This window comes from Schistocerca nitens, chromosome 4 (genome assembly GCF_023898315.1).
Source record: "Schistocerca nitens isolate TAMUIC-IGC-003100 chromosome 4, iqSchNite1.1, whole genome shotgun sequence".
Lineage (NCBI taxonomy): Eukaryota > Metazoa > Arthropoda > Insecta > Orthoptera > Acrididae > Schistocerca > Schistocerca nitens.
In genome coordinates this window covers 83,609,347-83,617,204 of record NC_064617.1, presented here as the reverse complement: position 1 = coordinate 83,617,204, position 7,858 = coordinate 83,609,347, and the positions used below count along the sequence as shown (strand labels likewise).

General features: G+C 40.0%; 2 non-coding genes across 2 annotated transcripts; one reads left to right on the top strand and one right to left on the bottom strand.

The window, feature by feature from the left end:
* Positions 1–7,227: 7,227 nt before the first annotated feature.
* Trnat-ugu (transfer RNA threonine (anticodon UGU)) lies at positions 7,228–7,301 on the bottom strand. Its single transcript has one exon. It is a non-coding gene; the product is annotated as a tRNA-Thr (tRNA).
* A 142-nt stretch (positions 7,302–7,443) lies between these two features.
* Positions 7,444–7,518, top strand: Trnat-ugu (transfer RNA threonine (anticodon UGU)). The gene has a single exon. It is a non-coding gene; the product is annotated as a tRNA-Thr (tRNA).
* The last annotated feature ends 340 nt before the right edge of the window (positions 7,519–7,858 follow it).

The window sequence follows — 7,858 nt, the reverse complement described above, 5'->3', positions numbered from 1 at the left end:
TGGGTAGCTCTGAGGGATGAAGTAGTGAAGGCAGCAGACGATCAAGTAGGTAAAAAGACGAGGGCTAATAGAAATCCTTGGGTAACACAAGAAATATTGAATTTAATTGATGAAAGAAGAAAATATAAAAATGCAGTAAATGAAGCAGGCAAAAAGGAATACAAACGTCTCAAAAATGAGATCGACAGGAAGTGCAAAATGGCTAAGCAGGGATGGCTAGAGGACAAATGTAAGGATGTAGAGGCTTATCTCACTAGGGGTAAGATAGATACTGCCTACAGGAAAATTAAAGAGACCTTTGGAGAGAAGAGAACCACTTGTATGAATATCAAGAGCTCAGATGGAAACCCAGTTCTAAGCAGAGAAGGGAAGGCAGAAAGGTGGAAGGAGTATATAGAGGGTTTATACAAGGGCAATGTACTTGAGGAGAATATTATGGAAATGGAAGAGGATGTAGATGAAGACAAAATGGGAGATAAGATACTGCGTGAAGAGTTTGACAGAGCACTGAAAGACCTGAGTCGAAACAAGGCCCCGGGAGTAGACAACATTCCATTAGAACTACTGACAGCCTTGGGAGAGCCAGTCCTGACAAATCTCTACCATCTGGTGAGCAAGATGTATGACACATGCGAAATACCCTCAGAATTCAAGAAGAATATAATAATTCCAATCCCAAAGAAGGCAATGAAAATTACTGAACTATCAGTTTAATAAGTCACAGCTGCAAAATACTAACGCGAATTCTTTACAGACGAATGGAAAAACTGGTAGAACCCGACCTCGGGGAGGATCAGTTTGGATTCCGTAGAAATGTTGGTACACCTGAGGCAATACTAACCTTACGACTTATCTTAGAAGAAAGATTAAGAAAAGGCAAACCTACGTTTCTAGCATTTGTAGACTTAGAGAAATCTTTTGACAATGTTAACTGGATTACTCTCTTTCAAATTCTGAAGGTGGCAGGGGTAAAATACAGGGAGCGAAAGGCTATTTACAATTTGTACAGAAACCAGATGGCAGTTATAAGAGTCAAGGGGCATGAAAGGGAAGCAGCGGTTGGGAAGGGAGTGAGACAGGGTTGTAGCCTGTCCCCGATGTTATTCAATCTGTATATTGAGAAGGCAGTAAAGGAAACAAAAGAAAAATTCGGAGTAGGTATTAAAATTCATGGAGAAGAAATAAAAACTTTGAGGTTCGCCGATGACATTGTAATTCTGTCAGAGACAGCAAAGGACTTGCAAGAGCAGTTGAACAGAATGGACAGTGTCTTGAAAGGAGGATATAAGATGAATGTCAACAAAAGCAAAACGAGGATAATGGAATGTAGTCGAATTAAGTCGGGTGATGCTGAGGGAATCAGATTAGGAAATGAGTAGTAAAGGAGTTTTGCTATTTGGGGAGCAAAATAACTGATGATGGTCGAAGTAGAGAGGATATAATATGTAGACTGGCAATGGCAAGGAAATCATTTCTGAAGAAGAACAATTTGCTAACATCGAGTATAGATTAAGTGTCAGGAAGTCGCTTCTGAAAGTATTTGTTTGGAGTGTAGCCATGTATGGAAGTGAAACATGGACGATAAATAGTTTGGACAAGAAGAGAATAGAAGATTTCAAAATGTGGTGCTACAGAAGAATGCTGAAGATTAGATGGGTAGATCACATAACTAATGAGGAGGTATTGAACAGAATTGGGGAGAAGAGGAGTTTGTGGCACAAATTGACAAAAAGAAGGGACAGTTTGGTAGGACATGTTTTGAGGCATCAAGGGATCACAAATTTAGCATTGGAGGGCAGCGTGGAGGGTAAAAATCTAAAGGGAGACCAAGAGATGAATACACTAAGCAGATTCAGAAGGATGTAGGTTGCAGTAAGTACTGGGAGATGAAGAAGCTTGCACAGGATAGAGTAGCATGGAGAGCTGCATCAAACCAGTCTCAGGACTGAAGACCACAACAACATGAACTACCTGTCTTCAAGAAGTTGCAACACACATTGTTGGGCAATAGTGTGTGAACTAGAACTTCGTCTGTAGCTGCTAAGAGTGGAACATGAAGCCACCTTGCAAGATAAGTCTCCCTTTGTCCTCCTCCCATTGTTACAATTTTATGTTGTCATCTTGGCTGTTCCATCTTCAAAAAGTTTATGTTCAATGTTTCCTTGGTCAGTCTACGTCTTTCTAACCTTTTGCTTAAACGAAAATAATCAGTTCTTGAAAATTATGATGTAACTGGATAGATAGATAGGGACACTGTAATAGGAATTGATGAGTGTAGCATGATCTAATGCTTCCATCACAAAAGTGTTTGATTACACAAATAAAGATATCCTAAAACAGACTTGATATGCATATTCCTGAGAAAGAGGTAGTTCAAAATGATGTGCCCCCACTTCCCATTTGAAAGATCGCGGATTTCCAGGTGGCCACCACTGTCGCCATAGCTCCTACAAGTTGTGCCCCCACCTACAGACACCGCATACCAGACACCATTATGATTCCCCGCACTGTTCAACTTTTATAGGGGTGTATCCAGACTTATTCCTTGCCCTATATGATATTCACAGCATAGTACTATTCTGTAATTAATCATTCAAAAGAATCTGCCTGCAACAGCCAACATCAGAGAAAGTCTTTCATGCAAGTAAGGGAAAAAATGAAATAAAATTCTCAGTTTTGTATGGTATGTAATTGTTAAGTGTCTCTAGTTAGTTTTGTTTAGTTTCTGAGGGTTTGGTGAGTGGTTCCTTAAGCTGTATGAACCCTGTAAAATGTTCAGAACACCTTAATTTTCATAAAATCAGGAAGGTCAGGTCTGATAAAGAAATCTCATCATCTTTGACATTCCAAAAATGAAAAACAATGAAAAATATACCCCTTGCATTAATATTCCCTCAGGAAGGTTTTTGTGAAAAAATTTACATCTTTGAAGATAAGTTTTAGTTGCCTCACACACGTTTTCTAAATCCAAAACTGGAAAATTCTGAAATAATTATATTACAAACCTGAATTATACATTATTTTTGCCCTCATTTTTTACTGGAACTCAGCAGATAACTATTTTATCACTGGTTTTGCTATTATTCTGTGGATGTAAGTTTGTCACAATATAGTGACTAGTTAGGATTACACTTTTAAATTGTGTTGCCACTTGACATGCAATTAATAAATCTGAACATTTCTTAACTTCCTTCAACTAACAGGAACAAATGTCCCTAGGTTTGTGCATCTGGTTAAATGAAAACAAAACTTTTTTTAATACTCCATATTTACTTTTATGAGTGTAGCATAATGACCACATATGGGCATATTATTGTGTGCCTGAGCAGTTTATTGCAGCAGCACTGAGAGCAGGTGAGAGCGCAATGTTATCACTGTAATAATTCAATAAGGCCAGCATAATGTTTTGTGTGGCAGATTAGCTTGCTGAAAGAACAAACTCAGCAGTACTGCACTGACTAGGGTGGCAAGGGGCAAGGCAGATTTCCACACTGGCAGTGGCAGTAGTGTTTTAAGATGCACGAATGGTAGTGGCGCATATGCATAACAAGCACACTGGAGTTGTATGATCCATTGCTTAACTGCTTCAAAGAGCCAGATCCTTCTATGGAGTGAGTGAACAGTGACTCGGAAAAAAGGAGCATTAGTTCCTCTGATCCAAAATGTCCCTTTGAAGACATTAGACATTGGGGTTTTCTTCCCCTTGGTTTTTCACAGTAGGCTCTCTCTTGCCTACAGTCATGTAGTCCTGTCTGAGTAATAGGGACTGATGACCTAATAGTTTGGCCCCTTTTAATCCTCAAACCAACCTACCAGAATGAAGTTTCTGTGGCAGGCTGCTGAAACAGTCTGCCATGTCACATACTGAAGGAAACATTTCCCAAGCCACAAAAAACGCAGTATAGACCATGTGCATGTTTGGATTTGCTTATCCTGCTAATGCATGCAGTCTTTCCCAGCTATGAAAAGAATAGAAAATGAAGAAAGATAAGTTCTTCATAACATTGCATCAATGCAGAAAACACTTTGCACTTTATACTGGAGTAAATGTTAGCTGTTTACAATGTATCACAGTGGTGTAGAGGAAGTTGAGAAGCAACAGTTTGATATAGCACACTTGTGGGCAATTAATTTGGGAAATGACCTCAAACTGGCATAAAATATTACCTAAGCTACAATATGTGCATGTCACATGGGATTTTCATTATTCTCTCACCCTTTTAATGCAAACTATTAGTTCTAGAGAAAAACTGAATAGGACCTTTTTTCTAGGAAACTTAATGTAGCTTAATTTTGTACTGGGATACGTCTTTACTAGAGGCCGCATTTTTCATGTTATTCAAGGAAAACATACAGAAGTTACTTCCAAGTACCAATGCTAACACTCATCCCTTATGAGTCAGTATTTCTAATATGTTGTTGATGGAATTTACTCCTAACACTGCACAAAACTGTGCAACTAGACAGATTGTATCTCATATTAACCTTTTTTGGTCTTTACTGACCGGACTACTTTGCCACCAGCTTAGTTGTACACTTTCAAATTGTAAAACAGACATTTGTGTTAAATTTTACCTCAAAGTTTTGTGAATTTTGGCGGCATGAAATTAACAATTAAATTTTTTTTTTCCCCCTGGCCTTCTTACTATGAAACTACTGTGCTTGTAAGGAGTAAGTTTAGATTGGACTGTAAATGTAATAATGTTTACAAAAGTCATTTTTTCTTTCATTAATCTCATGGGAAAGTTTAAATTAATAATGTTAACAAAATAGCTGATAAGCCCATAGTGTTGTAGACCAATCAATAAAGACCAAAGAGGGTTGGATGTGGAAGATATTTCATGTAGTCACACATTTTTGTACAGCGGTAAGTAGGAAGACAATGTACTATGTACTAGAAATCCTGTCTAGCAGGAGATAAGTATGTTGGATGGGTTTGAAGCTCACTTTTGTATGTTTTCCTTCAATAACTTGAAAAATGTGGCCTCCAGCAAAAATGTATTCCAGTACAAAATTAAACTACATTAAATTTCCTACAAAAAAGGTCGTATTCATTTTTACTCTAGGACTAAAAGTTTGTGTGAATATAGTGAGAGAATACTGAAAATGTAGCATGATACCCTTGTGCCTTTGCTTAGATAGCTGTTTAGCCAATTTAAGGTAGTTTCCTGACTTGATGGACCACAAGTGTCCTATATCAAATTATTCAACTCAACTTCTTCTATACTAATGTGGTATGTAGCAAACAGTTATTATTTACACCCTGTATTTCCGCTCTTGATCTGAAAGGAACATCTCAAATTTCAGAAACCCAATAAACGTTTACGTGCTCCTGAATGAGTTGTTACTTATTATCCTGGTGTGAAGGTGCGATGAAAAATAGACGGAAAAGACAATGAAGGATGTAGGAAATTAAAATGGAGTGAAGCAAAAATTAGTTACAGTAAAGAAAGGCTGAGATAGAAGAAATTAACGTAAATTAAGGCCAGGTGGGTGGCGAGAACCAAGAACATATTGTAGTGCTAGTTCCCACCTGCGGAGTTCTAAGAAACTGGTGTCTGGGGGAAGAATCCAAATGGCGCGTGTGGTGAAACAGGTGCAGAGCATGCTCTGCAACAGGATATTGCGAGTTGCCAGTATATACCCTCTGCCTATGCCCATTCATCCTAATTGATAATTTGGTGGTAGACATGCCAATGTAGAAGGCTGAACAGTGTTTCGTAATAGCTGGTATATGACGTGTCGTTTCGCAGGTGGCTCTCCCTTTGATAGTATATGTTTTGCCAGTTACAGGGCTATTATAGGTGGTGGTAGGAGGGTGCATAGGGCAAGTCTTGCAGTGGGAATAGTCTCAAAGGTAGGAGCCATAGGGTAGGGAGGAGGGTTCAGAGGGAGCATAGCGTCTGACAAGAATATTGTGGAGTTTGGGAGGGCGACGGAAAGCTGTTCTAGGTGTGGTGGGCAAAATCACAGACAGAATGGATCTCATTTCAAGGCATGATTTTAGGAAATCATGACCCTGTTGAAGTAGCTGATTAACACATTCCAGACCAGGATAATACTGAGTCACCAATGGGGTGCTCTGAAGCTGTTTCATGGAGGGATCAGCAGTACCAGGACTGGGTGTGATGGCCAGGGAAATCTGCTTTTTAACTAGTCTGGTGGGGTAATTATGTACAGTGAATGCTGAGGCGAGAATGGTGGTGTATTGCTGTAAAAAGTCTGTATCCAAACAAATACATTTGCCTCAGATGCCAAGCAAGTGTGTCAATGGGTGAAACGGTCATGGTCTGTTAAAATCTTTCAAGAAGTCTGGCATGAACAGCACACTCAATGATACTGAAGACCATCTTTTATATGAAGAGGACAACAGTGATGACAAAGAGGAAGAAGGAAGTTCAGATTACAATTCTAAGGGATTTTAAAGGTCAGTTCAGTTTTATAAACTAAAATTTTATTAGTCTGGCTTTCCAATCTAATAATAAAAATGGTGAAAATGTCATTTTTTAAAAAAAAATCTTAAAATTTAAGGCGTATCCTATAGCCCATAGCATCTTGTAATCCATAGTATACAATATGCTATATTTCTTATATTTTATTTTGTCTCCAATAAAAGTATGAAAACATAACAAGAATTAGTCTTGTATTGTATGTTAACTGGGGACCTAGAAACGACAGAGAGGCTCCGTCCCCGCCGCAGCCGCAGTGGTCCACAACCCCACGACGACTACCGCAGTCCACTTCACCCCTCCGCTGCCCCACACCGAACCCAGGGTTATTGTGCGGTTCGGCCCCCGGTGGACCCCCCAGGGAACGTCTCACACCAGACGAGTGTTTGCGTGGTAGAGTAATGGTGGTGTACGCGTACGTGGAGAACTTGTTTGCGCAGCAATCGCCGACATAGTGTAACTGAGGCGGAATAAGGGGAACCAGTCCGCATTCGCCGAGGCAGATGGAAAACTGCCTAAAAACCATCCACAGACTGGCCGGTTCACCAGACCTTGACACAAATCCGCCGTCAGATTCGTGCCGGGGACCAGGCACTCCTTCCCACCCGGTAAGCCATGCGTTAGACCGCATGGCCAACCGGGCGGGCTAGAATTAGTCTTACTTTTAAAATTTTCCCACTTGATAAACAAATGTTTAGGATGAAATGATAATTAAATAGACACCCTAGCTGCAAACAGGCGTTGATATACTTCACTGGAGACATGTTGAAAAAATGTGTGCCCCAACCGGGACTCGAACCCGGGATCTCCTGCTTACATGGCAGACGCTCTAACCATCTGAGCCACCGAGGGAACAGAGGATAGTGCGTCTGCAGGGACTTTTCCCTTGCACGCTCCCCATGAGATCCACATATAGTGGTGTGGACATGTTGGGAATGTGGATCTCACGGGGAGCGTGCAAGGGAAAAGTCCCTGCAGACACACTATCCTCTGTGCCCTCGGTGGCTCAGATGGTTAGAGCATCTGCCATGTAAGCAGGAGATCCCGGGTTCGAGTCCCGGTCGGGGCACACATTTTTTCAACATGTCCCCAGTGAAGTATATCAACACCTGTTTGCAGCTAGGGTGTCTATTTAATTATCATTTCATTTCTAGCAAAGCTGCATGGTCATCCACGGTATGTGTTCTTTCGGGAACAGATACTACCGTCATATATACAAATGTTTAGGATTTTGTTGTAATATTTTCAGTTTTTATAGCAGATGAAATGCAGATGATTTATATCACAAGACTACTAGGGACATAACATAAACTACTTCTCTTTCTGTGATCTTTTAAGACAGGACTAAATCAAATAAAAATACAAGTACAATGACTTGAATTAGAAAGGCAAAGTGACTTCCTTTTATT